Source organism: Triturus cristatus, chromosome 9 (assembly GCF_964204655.1).
Source record: "Triturus cristatus chromosome 9, aTriCri1.1, whole genome shotgun sequence".
Classification (NCBI taxonomy): Eukaryota; Metazoa; Chordata; class Amphibia; order Caudata; family Salamandridae; genus Triturus; species Triturus cristatus.
The window spans coordinates 345,336,442-345,357,751 of NC_140592.1; the positions used below are offsets into that span (position 1 = coordinate 345,336,442).

General features: G+C 46.8%; 1 long non-coding RNA gene across 1 annotated transcript in view; it reads left to right on the plus strand.

Moving 5' to 3' along the window:
- The window catches only part of LOC146797900 (uncharacterized), a 33,902-nt gene extending 16,388 nt beyond the window's left edge, over positions 1–17,514 (plus strand). The window contains exons 2-4 of the long non-coding RNA XR_014969073.1: positions 15,415–15,510; positions 15,695–15,799; positions 15,995–17,514. This is a non-coding gene — a long non-coding RNA (uncharacterized LOC146797900). The remainder of the gene's footprint in view (positions 1–15,414; positions 15,511–15,694; positions 15,800–15,994) is intronic.
- The last annotated feature ends 3,796 nt before the right edge of the window (positions 17,515–21,310 follow it).

Consider the following 21,310-nt stretch of genomic DNA (forward strand, 5'->3'; position numbering starts at 1 on the left):
CTAAACCGACCGGAGTCACCGAATGGGGTAGGGCGCCATTAAACCAAATATGGTGTTGCCATGCCGAAATCGGTACTTCGAGAGTCCTATAAGGCCGATATACATTAGGTGTTGCAGTGTGAGTGTATACATGGAATAAGTTATAATCTCCATTCACTGCAGGAAAGGTTACCCAAGAGTAAAACACCTCAAAGTGGAAAGCTGAATCAGCTCCAACCACAAAAACAAGGGCGATACCCACGTCAGGCATTCCATATGCGTTTAAATAACGACGGAGTGCCGCAATATCGACTTCAGCCATAAGGTCTACCAAAGAATAACAACTTAATGTGTGGCAGTGCAATAGGGTAGCAATTCAAAAGAATAAAAAAACATTTAATTGTATCAAGCTTGGAAAAACGTTTAAAAACATCAATATAGGTAGATTATGCCGTCACAGCTGTTTTTCCGGAAAACAGAAGCGAGGGTATCGTGGACAAGTGCAAGTACTACTAAAGTGCCTTGTATATAAGTACCAGACCAAACGTTAGGTGCGCCATGTTGCAGGGATTCTGCACATACACAGAAGTATGTGCAGGAAACCAGGACCTCGGTGTGTAGTGGTGTACCAAAAAACCCACCTCGGTGCCCAGAATCCCAATCCGACTAGCTATAGTGTCTCATTCGTTCTCCGTACTACAGCGAAGCTACCAATGATTAGACATCCTAGAACATGTCACTCCGACCCTCTCAGGAATCGTGGGAACAAAAAACACTCCTTCGTTCAAACACTCATACTTGTCCACAACGTGAGTATACAGAGACACTGTATAGTCTAAAATGTTTATTTAAACTAACGTGCTCTATAATGCTGTACACGAGCCAATACTAGCAGAAAAATGCATAAGAACAATATAATCAATTCCATAAATCACAAAAGGGGAAACCATGTTATAATGACAGTGGAAACAGGACTACAGCGCCTTACCACCCTCCCCGTGCTAAGAGCTAGTTTATTATAATTATAGAAGACCTCTAGGCTTTGTCAGGGGGACTGACCAAAGTGACTCAAGAGCATACATTGTTTTTCGACCTTGAACACGCAGTGCAGACGAGGAGCACAGTGTACAGCTAGATGTGTGAAAGGCAGACAGTTCTCATGTGAAAAAGCGCAGAGTATTTATGAGAACAGAGCCATGTAGTACCGTGTGCAAAGGCGGCAAAATGGCAGGCAAGCATATACTAACGTATGCTAAGTTAGCAATGTCTGCAGTTAATCCCATGTCCTCACTGCAACCCCTAAAAATGTGCTTTTTGTAGCGTATGGCAGTTTCCACCATGCCCTGCAAGCCTCCCCAAATGTGACCACTGTATACACCGGAGATTCCCTTACGATCTATACGTACGCTCAGGTTTGGCCGTTGACCGGGAGGAGATAGAGACTTGGGAGTCATCGGGGGTTGTCTTGCTTTGTGACCTGTTTCAAGAGAGTACCTTGATCCCATTCAACCTGTTATCCAAGCAGACCGGCATCTCGGCGGGACAGTTCCTGACTCACATGTGCCTGAACGCCGAACTGAAATTACTTTGGAGATCGCAACTTCTCAAGCCACTGCCCACCTGCTAAATCAAGTACTATATACAACGGGCTCTCGGCGAAGACTTATGTCTTGGATTGCTAGAGCCATACCAGAGAGAGCGCTAGATTCACTAGCTCCCCTCTGGCAGAAGTGGGAGCTAGCCATAGGCCATCCTTTAACCCTCCAAAAATGGAACAGAGCACTCATTTACCCGCATAAGGTCTCATGCAATGCGCAATTCTAATACATACAACTCAAAATCTTACACATCCAGACTCCATAAAATCTACCTCACAGCTTTGCCCAACTGTCTCTGCTGTCACACTTCCATAGCGGACTTCCTAAATGTGTTTTGGGATTACCCAGTCGCCCGCTCTTTCTGGGACGAGGTCTGCACAACTTTTACATGGATCACGAGTCACCAGGACCTCATCTGTGCTGACAGCTGTTCACTGGATCTACATAAATGCCAGAAGGCGGGGGAGTGGCCAATCGCTTTATCGGCCTGGCCTTAATTCTAGCCATACGCACAATGACTATGCAATGAAAAAAAAAACCTTGCTCCCAAGGTTTTCACAGTGGCAGAATGCAGTGGTTTATTGTGCCACAGTAGAGTCCATGGTTCTGCACCGGGGAAATTATGGGGGCCTACTTTAGCACCCAATAGCAGCCGCATGCCTTGACTTACTACTCCCGTTCCAAAGTGACCCTAGTGATGACACCAGGTCACCATAGGCTAGCACATAAGCAACACTGCACTCCCTCTGAACGCCCCACAGTTAAGTAGCATGCTACAATACATTTTCTTGTCCCCACCGCACCTACATGACTGCCAGGGGAAAGCAGCCCCATGCTTTAACCCACCAACCATTTACACTACTTTATTATACCCGCCAAATTTATCGCATAAAATCAGGCTCACAGTTATGTTTTGTTATGTGGTTTGAATAGGTAATACCCTTTTAGAGAACTACTTAATGGTTGTATATACGCATGCAAAGTTTTAAGCATGTTATACTCGTGTGTTCCTGCCATTGGGGGAAAAATAATCTCAATAAAGATGGTTTAGAAAATAAAAAGGTATGTCAGCATTCTTATACTCCCATATCCCCTCCTCCCCCAGTAGTCTGGGGATTTTGCAGGGCACCAACTGTGTATGCAGGCTGGGATGTAGTACCAGTACAATGTCAGTTTTTGTAAATTCCTTCTATCCTGAACTGCTCGAAGCTTAAGTGCCTGTTCTATAAAATATGCAAAAACAACAGTTGATGGACAGAATGCAGAACAATGTCATACATTCACCCCAGTACAGAGATCTGGGCCTAAATCCATTGTTTGATGGATTTAACCCAGATCTCTTGACTGGGGGTGAATGTTTTGATTTGTTCTGCATTCCGTCCATCAATTGTGTGTCTTTTGCTTTCTCGCCCTAAGTGCACCAGGTATGCCCAGACGTGGGTCCTGGGCTCACTGTGCCACTGGAATCAAGCTATCCTGGCTGAAGAGGGGTGAAACCCCGAAACCGGTCCTAGGATGCTTGTTTCCGTCCAGGGAGGACTTGGCTTGGCAGTTCGGGCTGGACTGATCACATGAGGCACAGGGTCAAGACTGATTTGCATATGGCCAGGTCTAAACTGGGGTGGCATGGTGAGCAAAAGAATGATGGATTTAACCCAGATCTCTTGACTGGGGGTGAATGTTTTGATTTGTTCTGCATTCCGTCCATCAATTGTGTGTCTTTTGCTTTCTCGCCCTAAGTGCGCCAGGTATGGGAACAGTCCAGCCCGAACTGCCAAGCCAGGTCCTCCCTGGACTGGAACCAAGCATCCTAGGACCGGTTTCAGGGTTTCACCCCTCTTCAGCCAGGATTGCTTGATTCCAGTGGCATGGAGAGCACGGGACTCACGTCTGAGCATACCCGTCCCACTCGGGGTGACAAATGCAAAAACAACAGTTGATGGACAGAATGCAAAACAATGTCATACATTCACCTCAGTACAGAGATCTGGGCCTAAATCCATCGTTTTTTTGCTCACCATGCCATTCCAGTTTGAACCCAGCCATATGCAAATCAGTCTTGACCCTGTGCCTCATGGGAACAGTCCAGCCCGAACTGTCAAGCCAGGTCCTCCCTGGACTGGAACCAAGCATCCTAGCAACCGAGGAGGTCAGGAAAGCATTAGACCAGGGAGGTGCTGCCATACTTATTTTACTGGACCTTTCGGCCGCTTTTGATACGGTCCATCATATGGTTTTGATTGACCGTGTATCTGCGGCCGGGGTTACAGGCAAGGTTTGGGATCTACTTAAGTCGTTTTTGACCAATAGAATTCAAACAGTAGATCTAGGTAGAAATAGATCAAGACCTTTCGCTCTCCCCTGTGGTGTTCCACAAGGGTCCTCGCTTAGCCCTACCCTGTTTAATGTGTATGTCGTTCCGCTGGCCGCCCTGATTAGATCGTTCGGATTCCAGCTGACTTCATATGCGGATGATACACAAATTGTGTTATCCATTAAAAAGGGGGCCGAGGCTGAGATTGGATCCAGCTGCTATAATTGTATGCAAGGGATTTCAGCCTGGATGGCATCCAATTGTTTGAAGCTCAATGCTGACAAAACGGAGGTGATCGTTTTTGGGAATAACATCAACCTCTGGACTCCAGATTGGTGGCCATCAGCAATGGGCTTACCCCCTCTACCTGTGGCTCGAGCTAAGAATCTGGGAGTAATCATCGATTCTAAACTCTCTTTCGGTGATCAAATTAGCAGGGTTGTTTCTTCCTGCTTTTTTATTTTAAGAACCCTTAGGAAAATCAAATTCCTCCTCCCTGAAGATAGCCTGAAGACAGTAGTCATGGCATTCATTCTATCTCGACTGGACTACTGTAATAGTCTCTACATCAACATCCAGGAGAGACATTTGGCCAGACTCCAGATCGTGCAGAATGCGGCAGCCAGGTTGATTACAGGGACACCTAGATTTGTCTCTGTAAGGGTGGGTCTTAGGACACTCCACTGGTTGCCTGTTAAACAACAAATCCAGTTCAAAGCACTGCGTATTGTCTTTAAGGCACTAAGTGGAGTTGGTCCTGATTTCTTGAAACATGCCTTTCAGTGGTATGTACCCGGAAGAGATTTACGCTCGGCTCAGGCTAATCTAGTTACCATCCCCGGCTTTAATAAAGCTAATTGGGGAGGTAGGAGTTTCTGCCATTGTGCCACTAAGGCTTGGAACGGTCTGCCTTTTAAGCTTAGGAACATTACAGAGCTCTTCTCCTTCAGGAAAGAATTAAAGAACTGGTTATTCATATAAATTTTCCTTGTCAGCATTATCATTGGCTAATCTCAGGTGGTTAGTGTACAGCGCCAGGACACCTCTGGGTAACAGAGCGCTATAGAAGTCTTTTTAACATAACATAACATGTCGTCTTTACCAATGAATGCTTGGGAGAGGACCAGGATCTTGATACTGGGTGTCATTGAAGGAGACATTGTTGTGGGGCCCTTAGAAACCTCCACCATGTCCGATGCTCAAGTGTGGCTCTTGTTACTGGGGAAGAATACACCCCCCAAGATCTGTTCTTCCTAGCCAACTAATATTTCTAAAGGTTGATAGTTGACATTCCAAAACATTGCGGAGTTGTGCAGCAATATAATAATGCACTGAATGCCGGATCCCCAGGCCACCCTCTGCAGGCGGAAGATATGCCTGACCGTTCAAAATGCCTGCTTTCTTACCTCCCCTAATGAAGCTGTTCAAATTTTCTGAAGCTTATCGATCTGAACCAAGAGTGGTTGCAGCAGTAGCCTCTGCATTAAATATAATATTTGTGGTAGTAATGTCATTTTAATAGCTGCTATATGACAGCCAGTAGCCAGGACAATCCACCCATCTGCCAGCTTTGCAGCTCACTGTTTAGGAGGTCATTATATTCTGTGTGGATGTTTTATCAGTAGTGGAGCAAACTCTGATTCCCAAGAGGTGTATGTTATGTTGTGCCCAGGTGAGAAGAAATTGTTTCTGTGAGGTGGTGCAGACTTCCTGTGAGGCGTTAAGATTTAATCCTTGTGATTTCTGCACGTTCGTTTTGAATTATGACGGCAAGCCAAATAGCCTTGCATTGTGTAAGATTGCTGGGATAGAGCTCTGTGGGGCGGTCAGTATTATCATCACATTGTCTGCGTATAGAGCAATCTTGTGCTCTTGGCTTCTCAATGTCCTCCTGAGATCAATGGGTTTGAGCATATGGTCTCCGCTAATGGCTCCCCATAAAGGGCAAAGAGCAGCAGGGAAAAAGGGCTGCCCTGTGTCGTACACTTGCACACCTCCATTTATTCTAAATCTTGCTGTGGTATGGGAGTACCCACTTACTAGGCACTTAGTGCCCAATTTTGAAACTTTGGGCCAAGGCCACTTTATTCTGGATGTCCCGGCAAAAAAGCCAGTGGACCTGGTCAAACGACTTCTCAGCATCAATTGAAAGTAGGAAGGTTGGTATCTCGGCCCTGGAAGATTTGTCAAGGATACGCAATATCCTTTTAGTGTTATCACATAATTTTATTTTGGGTCTAAAACTGGTTTGATCTGGGTCCACTAGTTCCAGCATGTAGGGTCCAAGTCTGTGTTCCAGTATGCATGTAAACAAATGGAGTCCAAGTTGATAAGGGACATATGCCTGTATAATGTGTAACACGACATGAATTGCTGCAATGACTGCCTTACCTATAGTGGGTATAAGAAAGCCTGTTCAAGTGAATGAATTATATAGCCGGGTCAAGAGCGGAGCAAAGTGTTTTATAAAATATAACAGTGAAACCATGAGGGCGGGGGACCTAGGCGATACGTAGCTTGGCTATCCCAGAGATGACCTCCTCCATGGCAATATCCTTCTCTAAAATTGAGGCTTGTTGAGTCGTGTGGTACGGAGTCTGTACTGCTGATAGGTATGGTCTCTTGTAGTTAATTATATGTAGTCACTGCTGTATAAATCCACAGAAAACTGGTGGAAAGCTTCCACTATCCCTTCTTTTCTGTTTGTCATGTCCCCCTGTTCATTGATAGTTTGTTCTATAGTTTCCTTCTCTATCCTGTCCCGTAAGTTATATACAAGTAGTCTACCAGCGATGATCCCTCTTTTATTGTACTGCTGATCTAGGCATAGTAGAGCGTACTCTGCTTTAAGGGTGTCCAAAAGGACTGAAACACAAGATATGAGTGTTCATTTTCTAGAAGGAAGTCAGAAATCCTCTTTCTTACGGTTGTGAGAACTAGTTAATTTTTCACGAAGTTGTCATTCAGTCTCCAGGTTCGGCCAAGTGCAAGTGGCTAACGGATCTGAAGTGCAAGAAGAATTGGTGAATGACCAGACAGCACGGATACCCCATCTCTATGTGTTGAGGTTTAGCCACAATCTGCACTGTGCTGGGAAAGTAACTGAGCCTGGCATAAATCTGGTGTGACGTGGCAAAGAGTAAGTAGTCCCTGCTTGTAGGACACCATCCCCTGCAAATGTCTGCTATGGCTAGGTCTTCTAGCCATTCTAACCCTGCCGCGGATTTAGACCCGTCTGACTCACCTTGTGTGTCGAACGATCTAAAGTTGGGTCCACCACTCTGTTTAGTCTTCTCCCACCAGTATCTCAGGATCTGAAGAGGCAATGATTTGCAAAAGTGCTTGTAGCAGAAACGTCTCTTGGCCTTCAAAGTGGGTGGAAATGGAGCCCAGAGTGAAAGTGTAATTGGTCATGGGGACTCATACTTTCAGAAAACGCTTGGGAATTTCATTAAGGGAGCTCAACACCTTCTCTGGAATTTAGTGGGGTACATCATAGCCACCTCTCCTTTTTTATTGGGGCCCCAAGAGAAGAACTGTCTGGATAAACAGAAGTATCAGAGGCCGCTACAGTCTCTTTTTAAGAGATGATTTTGCTGTGATAAGCATATGTCACAAATAGAGACCCATAGCATGTTAAGCAGGGAAAGCCTTATAGCTGGGGCATTAAGGACCCAGACATTGGAAATCAAGATCTTTATCACCTGGGATCCACAGTATGAACCACACATGCCCTCAAGGGAGGGGTGGGGGGTCAACATGTCTTCCTCCCCTAAGTCAAATTGCGATTTCCATAGTTGGCAGAGCACGTTGGTGCTAGCAGTATGTACCAGGATTCTCCTTAAATAGAAAAAAAGGAAACAAACTGTCCAAGCAACTCCCCGTATTGGACTTCCTATTTCTTGAGAAAGGACTTTTATACCAGTCCAATGCATCTTTGGTTGGCCCAGGCATTCCATTTATGTTCATCATCCCCCCTTCTGCCTTACTCTTCCATGCTACCTGTAACGATCTGCGTTGTCTTAGACCTTTTTGTCAAGAGCAGCTCAGACGTGCTGAGAGCTGTGTAGATAATTCACCCTCATCGAAGCAGACAGGAGCCAAGGCGGCACCTATCAGTTGCAAGATTGTGTGCCTCAATCCTCCTGCCTCCAAATAGTCCAGTTGTAGTTTTTCCAAGACAGCTTTTCTTTTGCACTGTATCTGTTCTTGTGATGGCTTAATCATTAATTTTTTTATGGGGATGGTGGTCCATCTCCTTAGGGGATGACTTGGTCCCCCAGTCTCAGTTCTTGTCCGGGTAGGTGGGGAGGCCACCTGAGGAGCCTACAGGACTAGCAAGGCCTGAGTTTCAGTAGGGGTATGGATACTATGATTCTCTCCCTGCCAAGTGAAATTCAGTTGGAAAAGATGTCCCCAATAATAGGACACCCCCTTCTACCTCAGAAATGCTGTTGCAGGTGAAGTAACCGTCTCCTTTGAAGGGTGATAGCTGACAGGTCTTGGAATCGCCATAATTTGCACATTCAGAGGTAAATTTGTCCACCTTGCATGACGATGTCAGGTTGGCCTCTTTTTGTTGCTAGTAATGCACACATGTTAAGATGTCTATTGAGTTGTCTTGCAGATCCACTGCCCAACCCACCCGGTGTGTCCTATCTAGCTGTATGTCTTCTGAGATTAGGGGTAGAATGAGATGAAAGAGGTGTTTAATGTAGCTTTTGACTTCTCCCTTTTCTGCTTCGTGGGTGCTCCCTGTATCCTTACAATAGAGCGGCGCAACCTGTTTTCGAGGTCCTCTAGGTGGCTCTGAAGAGCTATGTTCTGGTCCCTGAGTTCTTTCATTCTCTCCGGGATGAGTCTAGCTCCTCCTCCCTCGCATCATCGGAATTTTCCAAGGAAATAATGCATTGTCTCAGTTCACCCAGGATGCAGCGCATCTCCTTCAGATCCTTTTCAACATCTCCCCTTACAGATGCAGTGTCATGTCAGAGTTTACCAAATAGGTCATTCATGAATGTGCGAGGGAGAGGGGCCTCAGCAGAGCCCTGTGGTTGTCTTTGAGTGGAAGGATGCCAACTATCCTCCATCGGTACACTGCTTATTTTTTTATTTCCTGATTTTTACTAGCCGCTGTGGTCATCATATCTTTTAAATAAGTGTCTTTTGTATGCCTGTGGAAAGCCATATTTTCTTTGTGCCACTTTATCCAATGAGGTCAGCAAGGTACCTACCCTAACCATGCATGTCTGGTTACGTCGTCCTGCTCGGTTTAGTAGCGGAAGGCTCTAATGGCACTTTCTCTTCCCCACTCTCCTTCTGTGTCAGACTGGCCATCAAAGTGCTGTAATGTTTTCATGATTATAGACTCTAGTGGCAGGGGGGGGGGGGGGGGAGGGGAGGGGGGAAGCACTTCTGTTTTCAATTTGTTCCAAGTCACCTTTTTGCAGGTCCTATGCCTTCCGCCCGGTGCTCAGTCCCGCTCACTATTAAGAGGGGTTATCGTCCTTGCTTAGTTTGTGAGTGCTCATTAATCTTTAAGGCATAGTGGGGTCCCAACCTCCATATAGGTTCTCTTGGACTCTCCTAAGCTTGGCTTCCAGTCTGGTGTTAGCTGCAATGGAGGTCTGCCTCCGTCCCTGGAGCACTTGCAGGGAAACAGTTCCGAGTCATTCACCATTTTAGCCCAAGGCTGGGAACTCTGTCCTTGACACCTCATGCTACCCGAGCATGACCACGTGTTGTGTCCACACAGGGCAGATCTCTCTATATCAGCATTATATTTGTGTGGAAGTCTTGATGTGGTAGCCAGAAAGAGAAAGGAGTGCTTAGTTGGATTTCTGTGGCTGCCAGGGGGCCCCAATGTTGTGTGTACTCATGCACGCCGCAGTTGGATCATGCAACCTGCACTTTTCCTTAAAGTATTGGTCCGGAACTGCAGTAGTAAGTGCAAATATGATTCCACTTCTGTGTTCTAGCGGGTCCCCCTGCCTTCTTCCCTGCACTTCTACCTGGCAGCCACCATCTTAGCTCAATTCTGCTCGGCTCAGCCCCATTGAAATGCGTACAGGAATGCGCCTACCAGTGCAGCAAGCAGGTCGCACTCTTCTTTAGACTATTAATCCGGGGCCCCAGGGGACACCCATATATATTCATCATCCTTTGGCTCATTTTGCCGGTTTCTGTGACGCTCTGCGATGGTGCGTGACCCTGTGACCGAGCCTGGCCGCCATAAATATATCAAACACTTCCCTTCCGTGGAAGAAAAGAATGGGTCGCACTCTGGATCCGATTTTTACAATCCTTGATATTTTATTTAATCAAAAGGGATTTGTACTAGGAACAAAATAGAAATTCAACGCCTTTCGGTCTCCACTGACACCGTGTTCATGGCGAACAAGGTCTCGGTGGAGACCGAAACGCGTTGGATTTTCCAACTAGCCCACCAGGTACCTCCAGTAAGTGCCACAGAGCTGCGTTGCAGAGAGGTGTTCCGAGGCCACGCCCCTTTTTACACCACAATGCAAACGCGGCTTCTAGCGCACTGCTGCTCGGAGGATGAAGTCCACGTGTGTCCTTAGGTCCTCAGGACACAAGAGGACCTCATCGCCCCACCAGCAGTGCGCCAGTAGCCGCGTTTGCAGAATGTTGTAAAAAGGGGCGTGGCCTCGGACCACCTCTCTACTGAAACCTGAGAAGACTTTGGGCAGCATCTCCAGCACCCCCAAAAAAAGTGTTGCTCTACTGAAGAAGGACAATTATCCTGAAACACGTATCTAGAGATACACAGCACTGGCTGCACCAACAAGGGTGAAAAACAAAAAGCCTGACACAGAAGAAAGTGTTATCATGCACTGCATTTATTATGATGTATCGGGGCAAACTGAGAGCTGGAGTGTGAGGCAATGTGCACCCACCCCCCTCCTATTTGAAAAGGCTCCCTTGAGCTAACGAGCTGACGAGCTCTGGTTGATGCACCTGCGCCCACGAGCGGTACTGAAACCTGAGAAGACTTTGGGCAGCATCTCCAGCACCCCCAAAAAAAGAGTTGCTCTCTACTGAAGAAGGACAATTATCCTGAAACACGTGTCTAGTGATACACAGCACTGGCTGCACCAACAAGGGTGAAAAACAAAAAGCCTGACACAGAAGAAAGTGTTATCATGCACTGCATTTAATATGATGTATCGGGGCAAACTGAGAGCTGGAGTGTGAGGCAGTGTGCGCCCACCCCCTCCTAATATACATATTTGTTCAAGACAACCTATCATCAGTCTTCGTGTTTGAACATGCACACCGCATCTTCTTCTCTAGACTATTCCTGGCAGCTCCACCACACCCCATCTTTACCCATTTTCTCAGTTATAGAGACTGAGACGATCTTGAAAATGGTGAATTATAAAAATGGCATACAACACATGGGGTCTGGATTATCCTTTTTTCCGGACTTTTCCCACTCACTCCATGACATTATGACATAAAGCCTATAAGGTCCGATACCAATTTGAATAGGCCCTGATTCCTTTTATGCAGAATCATTGTCATGTCTGCCACTGTCGCAGATGTGATCTGACCTATTCTTTTTAAGAACCAAGAAAGTGTCAAGTCAGTTGGCTGATGACATAGGTATAACACCTGATGTGACAACATTCTGGGACAAGTGTCTAATTATCACCATGTCAAGGTTAAATACGAACAAATACAGACGTATAGCCAAAATAGTGTAGACTGAATTGCCGTCCTTTCACCTTATATGTTCAAAAGGAAACGCCTGGGATGTACACATTGCTAAAGTTATGTCAGAAATTCCAATCTCTGATTAGATTGAGGGCCAGGTGCACACATTTTAGGGATTGCCATTTCCTAATTGCGATTCTTTGCGATTTGCAATTAGGAAATCAAAATTCCTAATGTTTGGCCTAAACTTAAACTTACTCTCGCTAGAAGATTCATCATCATTCGAACTCATGTTAGCTGAACTCAAGCTTGAAAAGAAACTGCTAGCGGAAACACTCCTTTTATTCCATTCGCCTGGCGACAACACAGTCTTCTTGGAGCAAATATGGAAAAGATCACAATCAATGCTACTTCACTCTCCAATACAATATTATTAGGAGATTTCAACCTGCATTGGAACAATGAGAAAGACCCCTCAGTGGCTGGACTCAGTAACCTTCTTCTGGACCTCAACATGATTCAAGCATGCAAGGGACCAACTCACAACAAAGGTGCTACACTTGACCTCATCATTGCTAAACCTGGATCAGTAAACATGCTATAAATCACCCCAACAGACTTGTCAGACCGTCATCAAACTCTTCCTAAAATCAAGGGTCAAACAAGAAGGGAAAAAACTTGGGTGAGGGATTACAGCAGTGTAAACAGAACAGAACTGCTAGATCTGTGCCAAACCTCCTTGGCACCTCAGAATGACCAAACATCGGTTCAAGAACTGACATCTCTACAATAGCAGTATGACCAACATAATTCAGAAAGCTGCTCCATTACGTCTAAAAAGGCAAAAGACAAAAAACTTCAGTACTGTGGTTCAATCAAAACATAAACAATGAAAGAAGACAACTAAGACGTCTGGAACGACTATGGAAGAAGGACCCAAGCATTACCCATCTCGAACAGTTGAGAATGCACAGAATCTCATACAAAAAGGCTATCTTGAAAGCCAGAACAACAGGAATCGGATCACAACTAAATAAAGTGAAGAACAGGCCCAGAAAACTATTTGACATAATACAACAACAATCAGAAAAACTTGCAGAACCCTTAATTGCAAACAAGTCAACGGAGATCTGCAATTCCTTCTCAACTTTCTTTAAAGATAAAATCACAACCATAAGCAACTCTATTACCAGCCAAGCTAGTGCCCAACTTTGGGAATCCATCAACCCTACTCTCAGAGCATATAGACAGAACACTGACCAACACACCCCAACTGTCCCAAGGGAAAATGGAGCCTTCTGGAACAGTTTCAGATCTCTGCCTGAGGTGGAAATCCAGAAAATGATCCAGTCAATGAAATCTACCACATACTTCAACGTTCTCATTCCCTCCCACCTACTGAAAGAGATCCACCAATCCATCACTCCCCTATGGGCAAAAATTGTGAACGCATCTCCCCAGCAAGGATCCCTCCCAGAATGCCTGAAGATGGACCAAGTATCTCCCCTTCTAAATAAATCGGGCACTGACCAGAAAGAATTAAACAACTTCAAACCGGTATCCAATCTGCCTTTCCTGGCTAAATTGGTAGAAAAACATGCACACGTTCAGCCATGTGAACAGCCAATTTGACCTATTAGATAAACACCAATCAGGTGTCAGGCCTGGACACAATACTGAGGTTGCTATGCTAAACATCCTAGACCAAAACAAATCCTGTTTCCTAATACTTCTGGATTTATCAGCAGAATTCAACACAGTCAGCCACAAATGCCTTAGAGAAACTCTTGAGTTCAGAATGGACCTATCAGGAACCGTTCTTAACTGGTTCACCTCCTTCTTCCAGAGCCGAAAACAAAGAATCAAAATCTGCAACACACTATCTGATATAGCAGACATTGACAGAGGCATTCCGCAAGGATCTACAATTTCACCAACGCTCTTCAATCTATACATGGAACCACTCACTGAAATGCTTAAACAATCAACGATCCTTTACTACATGTATGCTGATGATAGTCAACTCTACATCAAACTCTCCTCTCAAGAGGCTATCCGAAGACAGGATAAATCCCTTAGGTAAACACAGGACTAGCTGGCACACAACCATCTGAAACTAAATCCACTGAAAACCGAATTAATTCTTTTCTCCCCACCCCTTAGATCCCAACAACCTCAACTATGGTCCCATAACCTCAGAACACTAAACTGCACCATAACCATTTGTGATTCCGTAAAATCACTATTCACCACACAAGACTCAAATCTAAACATGCAAGTTCATATACAAGCTCCAACCAGAAGCTCTAATCTACATATGCACCTTCTAAGAAAACTAGCGCCCCGATTCACAGAACTAACTTAAGACAAAATCCAAAACTTACTACCATTTTGGTATTCACAGAATGCACTTACTACTTCTGATATTCACAGAATGCACTTACTACTTTTGGCATTCACAGAATGGACTTACGACTACTAACTTTACGTCAGCACTCGGTCCGGAATTTCCGCTCCTGGAGTGGGAATTCCCCAACTGGAGCGTGAATTCCGCTCCCGGGCTGGAATCTCCGCCTACGGCCTGGAATCTCCGATTCTGGGCCGGAATACACGAACTGTGGCCGTTGATCATTTTAGTCAAGGGTAAACACCTGTCCAAGTGCCTACCATCCCCCACCATGCATCAGCTGACACGCTGCAGCCAAACTCAGCCAATAGCTCAATTTTGCCATGATGAACACTGCAAGTGCCTACCATCCCCCACCACGTTCAAGCTGAAGCCAATTAACACTAATTGACCAGCACCACAAAACATATAAAAGCAGCACACAATGAAGGAACAGGTTTGGCCACAGAGAGTTCGTGTTCACAGCGCTGACATCGCCAGAGAAAAATAGAACTAATGAGGAGGAAGAAGAACTTCACTGGAGAGGAGACCACCATGCTTGTGGAGTATATAGTGAGGCACCACAAACGCCTATATGGACTCCCACCCTACTGCACCAGTGGCACACAGAAGGCAGCCCTAGGGCAGCAATTAGCCACTGCTGTCACAGCATTGGGGGAGGAGAGGCGCACAGTCCAGGACATCAAGAAGAAGTGGCAGGATGAAAGGCAGAGGGTGAAGGAGAAGTACTCCAGGATCTAATTAAACAGGATCCTCCCTGCTGCACACTCTGGACCCCGCATCCGTCTCACCCCACTGGAGGAGGATATCCTTACCACAATACACCCCCACTTGGTCCATGGGCTGCCTATTAGTGACATCCGCTACGTGGTACCAGGTAAATGGTATGAAAAGAAAAAGTGCATGAAAAGATTGTCAGTGTTGCACTGTCATTGTGAGTAAGGAAGTTGTCCAAAGTGTATATAAAAATATAGTCAGTCAGAGACTCATGTGTTACCCTCTGTACGTAGCACCACAAGTCCCAGAATCCTTTGCATTAGAAATGGCCTCCACTTTTGAAAACATGGGCACAGTACTGCTGCCGTATATACACAACCCTGCTAAGTAGCAATTGACAAATATTAGCAGGGATGCGCCAGTACCAATGCGACACGCAATTCAACTCTTGCGCCACCACGGATCATTTATCCCCTTCCTTGAAATATCAGTAATCTTCTCATACAAGTTTGTCTGTTGATGTGTCATCTTATTGATGTCAGTGCTGCGTGGAGGTAACAGCTGGCAAATGCTGCATGTGAGCAGGTGCCCACATGTAAGTCCATGAGGTAAACATGCTGCACATTGTCCTGGATTATCCGCAAATGGTTATTGAGAATGACATGTTGGCTCATAGCTACCATCTGTTGTACTAAAATATGGACATGTATGTCTCAACACAGCTGCTGACAGGATGACACCACTGCAGCGGACACCATCCCGGGGAATGCATGACATCCTGGCTGCAGCAGTGAAACCCTCGCGCACTTGTCCTTCAGGTAATTCTGGCATGAGGTGTGTCAGTAGCTTAGATTACTAAGCCATGACAGAGATCAAGATCCCCTTCTGCATGGAATCAGCAGTTGTTGTCTACAAAGTGAAATACAAATCAGGAGTGTCACATGTGCCTGTCTGTCAATTAGTGATGCAGCTCATTGAGAATGTTGTCACTTCCCTCTACAGCTGCTGGATCGGGGACAGCTATGTCTACAACATCTATGAGGAGACAGGTTCAGCAGTTGACACCAGGGGGGAACGCGAAGGGACAGAAAGTTGTGGCTGGAGCTGGTGAGTTTGATTGTATTATGTACATCTCCGTGTAACACCTCAGTGCTATGGTGTGAGCTGTCATTTGTGGTGGTACCCTAACCAGGTCACATGATCCTCATCTGTTGATGCAAAGTACAGTTAATACAACCCTTGTGTTGCACCACATGTAATACCAGGTCAATCACTAATACAGTTGCAACCTCTGTGTTCCAGGGGATGCTGAGGATGAGGATGACAGACCTACGACCAGTGCGGGCTGACGGGGAATCAGAGGGGAGAATCCACTGATCCTCCAGGCAGTTATGTCGGCAGCAAGTACTGCTCAAGAGGAGAAGGAAGTTCCTGAGGACGTTGACTTGGTGGATGATGATGACTACATGTCCATCCACTCTGGGGATGACGATTCTGATGCCAATGAGAGCTATCTTGCCAGATTGCCAAAATCAGTCACGGCATCACATCCTCCGCCAAGCAACGTTCGTCAGCCTCCTCCCACACAAACAATTGCCTGTCCCCAGCATAGAGCAAACCAGCCACATCTCCCACGCATCCCAACACAGACATCACTCCCTCACAGCCCTCACGTCCAGGACCGACATGGTGGTTCCCCTACCCGCTCTTCCCTATAAAGTGTATCCCTGCCATCCTCTCCACCATCTGGGGGAAGTACCAGCCCTGTTGTGGTGCAGGTATCCCCTGGGCACCATTCTCCTGCCACAGGCTTCCACCTGCCACCCCCTCCCCTGCTGTTGGACCTGCTCATCCCATCCATGGCAGATACCTGCAGAGAGGGCCTGCACCTGGCTCTGGTGGCCAGTGGGAGCAGGACGTCTTCCAACAGCAGACAGATGTGAGTCAGGACATTCGTTCCATAGGGGCTACCCTGTCAGACATGTCTGAGTCCCTGCAGGACATGGTCCAATTCCCTCAGGTGGTGGGCAGGCTGAGCCAAGTTTTGGATAGGATGGATAGAACTTTGCAGGACATGTCCAGGAATATGAGAGACATGATATCCATCCAAACGGAAGAGCGTGCAAGACACCATGCCTTGGCCATGAAGATGATGGCGGACATGCTGAAAGTGATCCAAAGTCTCCCTTCACGGTCAACGCAGGGAGGGGAGCGATCATATCTGCCTGCAGGACAGCACATCCACACACCTGTACCACCAACTGCACAGCACCACAGCAAAGGTACCCATCCACACCGGTGCCCTGAACAGGCACTCCCACCACCTGCACAACCACCACCAACCCCTGTACAGGCACTCCCACCACCTGCACAACCACCACCATCCCCTGTACAGGCACTCCCGCCACCTGCACAACCACCACCAACCCCTGTACAGGCACTGCAACCACTTGCACAACCACCACCAACCCCTGTACAGGCACTGCCACCACCTGCACAACCACCACCAACCCTGTACAGGCACTCCCACCACCTGCACAATCACCACCAACCCCTGTACAGGCACTCCCACCACGTGCACAACTAGCCCTTGTCCAGGCACAAACACCAAATGTGCATACACCATCTGCCCCTGCACATGTAGATCACCCTGTATAGGCACATGGACAACACCCACCTACACGTAGGCGACAAGCCCGACCTGACCCCTCACAGCGATCTTAACCTCCAAAATTGCGATGTCGCAAGCACGATCGCCAGTGACAAGAACCCCAAGACAAATTGACCATGTGAATATGTGTATAGAAAATATAAAGATCTACAAAAGTAAAATTCTGTTGTGTATCATGCCCTGTATAACGATGTAGGTGGCCTAGAGATGTGAGGAGGTATGTGTATGTGTGACACAGTTACAAGTGTAACCCCATTGCAACAAGCCATTATGTGCATAGCAGATGACTCAACAAATACGTGTCCATATTCTGAACCAGACATTCAAAATGAAGTCAAACAAGTTAAAGTAAGTAGAATTCCTCAAAGATATTTATGTATGAACAGAAGAATAACCGTCCGTTTGGAAGGGAGAAAGGAAAACAAATGATGATCTTAATGCAGATGGAGAAGGGAACTTGGATTGGGGTGGGGCAACAAAAATATAACACGTCAGGGAGCGTCAGGGAAACCAGTCTATTTACAAGGGGAAAATAAAATAATTGTTCACGACGATGTGTCAGTCAAAAAGTCAAGTGTCCTTCTGGTCATCCTCTACTACCACAATGTCCAGATCTTCAGTGTCCGATGCAGGCACACGGATGGCTGGTGCAGGAACAGTCACCACATGGATTCGTGACACACGAGGAGTACGGGGGAAACAGTGTGGGGCAACGGACAGGGGGAGACATTGATGGTGGTATGGGAAGGGATTTGGGAGACAACAGACGACATGGCTGTGGCCATGGAATTGACACCGGTGGTGAGGGTGGCAAGAGATCAGACAATGTCCTCTCGCATCATGCGTATCTCCAGACACACTTATAGCATGATGCGAGCGGACATGTCTGACTCACCCTAACACATCCACCTCAAGTCCCCTGGCACAGCCACAGGAGGAACAACACCGGGAGGGGCTTGGGGGGGACAGGAGGGATGTGGTGCCTCAGGTCCGGAGCCGATGTTGTGGTCGAGCTGCCAGCCACGAGTGGGACTGGTTGCAGGGGATGCGGCTGGAGCCCCCGATAGAATGGGGGACTCTAGAGGTAGGGAGGGGCTGATGGCAGGCCCAGATTGGGTTTTGGCCTGCCCCGGGGACACCTCTTCAGGACCCACAGGTGAAGAGTCTGGGGGAGAGTAGCTCTCCACCACATCATGGGCAGAGGTGTCGGGTTCTTCCCCCCCACCTTCAATGTCCACAGCCTCCACCCGGGACGTAGCACCAGAGTTGTGTTCCTTGTCAGTCCGGGTGGGCGCAATCCCCTTACCTCCTGATGTTGAGGGTCCCTCCTCATCCTCTTCTTCCTCGCTGATGGAAAGAGGGTGTAGCCACCAACGCACTGATGGCCTCCCTCGCCGGACCTGGTCCTGCTGTTCTTCCATTTGGCCAGCTGTGCCTGCTGAAATTTAAGCAAAATCCTGATGTGGTGGTTGTTTCATGCAGGACGAGACACATACATAGATGAGCCAAGGTCAGACTTTGTTTTCCTCTGATCACACTCTACAGTTGTCAGTGTTTATGAACTTACATTACATGTATGTTCACTGTCATTTACTGAATTGAGTCTGACATGGACATCTCATGTGAATGTTTGTGGCTTACACAACTGTATTGGCCAACCTTCAACCTTGGCATTCTTGTGATCTGTGTGTCCTGTCACTGCTACATGTGCAGGTTCCAAAACCAGTCCACCAAAGGAGAACATGAAGAGTTCAGATTTAATTGAATTTGGCCATTGATATGGAGTCGCAGCTATTTAACGTCTGGACAAGTGTCATCTGCTTTGTAGCATTGTATGGGGCAAGACAAATGCCGAATGTGGGTCACACATCCACATAGGGTCTGGTCTATTTCTTTAGCTACATTGTGAGTCTAGCCTTTTGCTGTCCCCACACATAATCTGAAAATCCAGTGCCACATATTGGCTTTGGTGACTGATAAGGTAGTGCAGTACACCGGTGAACAGTGGTGGGTCTTTGTGACAGCTACCTGTACATGTGAAATGTCATACAGGCCACTGAGGGTGAGACGTCTGTCAGTGGACACACCTTGCAAATTTAGAAACACTTAAGAGTGATGCAAGGATCTCAAAGTCTGTCTTAACTCCATGGCACATGATGATCTGTCTCAGTTGGAACCCAAACTCTCCAAATGCAATGCAAGTCACAGCATCCAATACCCTTTGGCCTGCCATGCGCACACTGGACAGTGTCTGTACCATTGCTCATCCAATGCACACATCAGTTATGATTTCCTTGGTTCAATGGTAGTGGTGCTGGCAGAGCAGATTTCAATATGAATGCACAAGTGTGGCTCATTTACCCAGTTGTCATGAAGAATCTACAACTCCCAAAATGCACTCTGCCCTGTACAGTCCATATGCCACAATGTGCCTTTTTAATCTTGGTGACTGCTGCATGGACACGGAATCGGTGAATGGAGACATGGGACACACAATGGTACAGCACTGTTTCACTCACATCATACTCCCAGATACATATTGCATATGATGCACTTACCAGGTCTCTGCTGCTCATACACCTCCAGCTGAGCATGGAGGGTCGGCCAAGCTGCTCGTAGGACCCTCCTGTACAGTGGGGAGAGGCGAGGACAATGCACATGGTGCTGGGAAGACAGGCCCAGCAGCTCCTCAGCCTTGTGACGGGACCAGCATTTTAGGTCCTCCCAGCGCTTGCGGCATGCCCTAGCACTCCTGGTGTGGACTCCCACTGCACTGCAGCGCTCTCCGATGTTGGTCCATAGCCTGGCCCGGGCTGCATTGCTCAGCTGGTGTTCTGGGTCCCCATATAGCTGAGGATATTTGGACAGCACCCCCTCAGCTAAGATGTCTAATTCCCTTTCAGTGAAAGGGGGTGCTTTCTCTTTATTATTTTATTTAATTTTTTTAATTTGTAAGGAGCTACAGCTACCCAAAAAGGGTTTCCCGGCGCCGAGACACAGCATAAGGATGTCAGGAGAATTTACTGGTTATTCTTGTTATTGTTCGAATAGCCAGGTCTTGACGTGCCTTCTGAACCTGACATGGTTTTCCTCCTTTCGAATGAAGGGAGGGAGTGCGTTCCAGAGGGATGGTCCAAGGTGGGCGAAAGATCTGCCTCCCATTCTTGCCAATTTAAATCTTGATACACAGAAGTTTGTAGCTGATTGCGAGCGAAGATTACGCTTGGGAGTGTAGGGGTGAGCCAGAGCTAGAAGGTATTTGGGTGCAGTACCTGCTTGGATTTTGAACATGTAGTTCAGGGCTTTAAAACGTATTCTGCTTTCTACCCTGAGCCAGTGGAGTTCCCGACTGTAGCTAGAGACTCCGGAATTTTTAGGGATTCTGCACAGTAGTCGGACTGCAGCGTTCTGGACAAGTTGTAGTCGACTGACTACCGCTTTATTTGAGCCAAGGTACAGAATGTTGCCGTAGTCAAGCCGTGATGTTATGAGGGCATTGACTACGGTCTTTCGAGTGGAAGAGGGCAGCATCCAAATGATTTTCCTCAGCCATTTGATGATGGTAAGGCATATGCCGACAACTTTGTTGGCCTGTTGGCAAATGGAGAGGGAGCTATCCAAGATGACTCCCAGATTACGAACTTGAGTCACTGGGGTAGGAAAATTACCCATCTGGTTTGGCCAGTGTGAAGGATTCCAAAGATCTTGACGTTTTCCTAAAAGAAGAATCTCTGTCTTGTCTCCATTGAGCTTTAATTGGTTTCTTGTCATCCAATTAAGGATGTTTTGAAGCCCTGATTTGAGGAGAGATGGGGATGTCGGACAGGATTCAGATAGGGAGAATATAATTTGGGAATTGTCGGCGTAGGTCATGAGGGTAAGTCCAGATTTTTAGTCAGCGAGGGGTCTGAGGTAAAGATTAAAAAACAGGGGACTCAATATAGATC